The sequence below is a fragment of the Capricornis sumatraensis genome, chromosome 1 (genome assembly GCF_032405125.1).
Source record: "Capricornis sumatraensis isolate serow.1 chromosome 1, serow.2, whole genome shotgun sequence".
Classification (NCBI taxonomy): domain Eukaryota; kingdom Metazoa; phylum Chordata; class Mammalia; order Artiodactyla; family Bovidae; genus Capricornis; species Capricornis sumatraensis.
In genome coordinates, this window is record NC_091069.1 from 47,893,961 (window position 1) to 47,895,656 (window position 1,696).

Consider the following 1,696-nt stretch of genomic DNA (forward strand, 5'->3'; position numbering starts at 1 on the left):
ATACAGAAAACCTGTTGCACTTTATACACTAATAATAAACTATCAAAAGAATTTAAAATAATCACATTTACAGTTGTACTAAAAAGAATCAAGTACCAGGAACAAATTTAACTGAGGAGGTGAAATACCTGTACTGTGAAAATGATAAGACATTAAAGAAAGACATTTAAATAATACATGGAAAGTTATGCTTTATTAATGGATTGGAGGAAGTAATATTTTTAAGCTGTCCAAACTATCCAAAACAATCCAAAGTTTCAATGTAATCTCTATTAAAATACCAATGATATTTTTTAGAGAACTGAACAAAACATTCAAGAACTTGTATGGACCCACAAAAGATACAAGTAGCCAAAGCAATCTAGAGACAAAAGAACAAAATGGAGGTATCATGCTCACTCATTTTAAACTATACTACAAAAAACTCTAGTAATCAAAACTGTATGGACCTGACACAAAGAAACAGATGTATATGTCAATGGAAGTGAATAGAGAGCCCAGAAAGAAACACTGTGTGTGTGTACAATTAATTTATGACAAAGAAATGGTAATATATACTGAAGAAAAGGTAGTCCCGTCAATAAATAGTTTTGAACAGCAACATGCAAAAGAATTAAACTGGACCCACTTTCTTATACAACACACAACCTCCCCCTTCCCCCACAAAACGCTCAAACTCTTAAATAGAAGACCTGAAGCCATAAAACTCTTGAAAGAAAACAAAGGTAGGCGGTGTGCTCTCTGAGTAAGGTCTATGCAGTATTAGCACATTTTTAAGATTATTTTAGGGCACCAAAAGCAAAAATCAGTAAAATGGAACCACATCGAAGTAAAGAGCTTTTGCACAGCAAAAGAAACCACTGACCAAAGGAAATGGCAATGTTGAATGGGAGGACAAGTTGGCAAATGATTGATAGTTAGTATCTAAAATATATAAAGGAACTCATACAACTCAATATCAATAAAACAAACTTTGATTTTAAAAATGGACAGAGGACCTGACTAGCCATTTTTCCAATTAAGAAATACAGATGACCAGTAGGCACATGAAAATATAGTCAAATCACTAGCCATCAGAGAAATGCAAATTAAAACCACAGGGAGGTATTATCTTATACTGTGTCAGAATGGTTATCATAAAAAAGGCAAGCAATAGCAACTCTTGGCAAAGATGTGGAGAGAAGGAAATCTTTTTGCATTGATCATGGGAATGTAAATTGGTGCAACTACTGTGGAATATGTTACAGAGGTTTCTCAAAAAACAAAATATAAGTACCAAATAGTCCAGGAATTCCACTTCTAAGTGGTGGATTTCTATACAGCAGCCAAGATATAGAAGCAACCAAAGAGGTGTTCATTGACAGATGAATGAATGAATATATATATATATATATATGAAAGGGAAAATAGATGAAAGTGATTAAGAGGTACAAACCAGTTATAAAATAAACAGGTCACAAGGATATAATGTACAAAACACATCATATTGTCAATAATATTAGAATAATTTTGTATGAAGGGTAATCTAGAAAAATTTAAATCGCTATCTTATACACTTGAACAAATATAATATTGTAAGTCAACTATACTTCATTTTTAAAAAGTACTACATATATTTCTTTCTGTGTCAATACTTTGTCCCTATATTGGTGCACGTATATTTGTAACATTTGTGTTTACATCCATTCACTGTGAT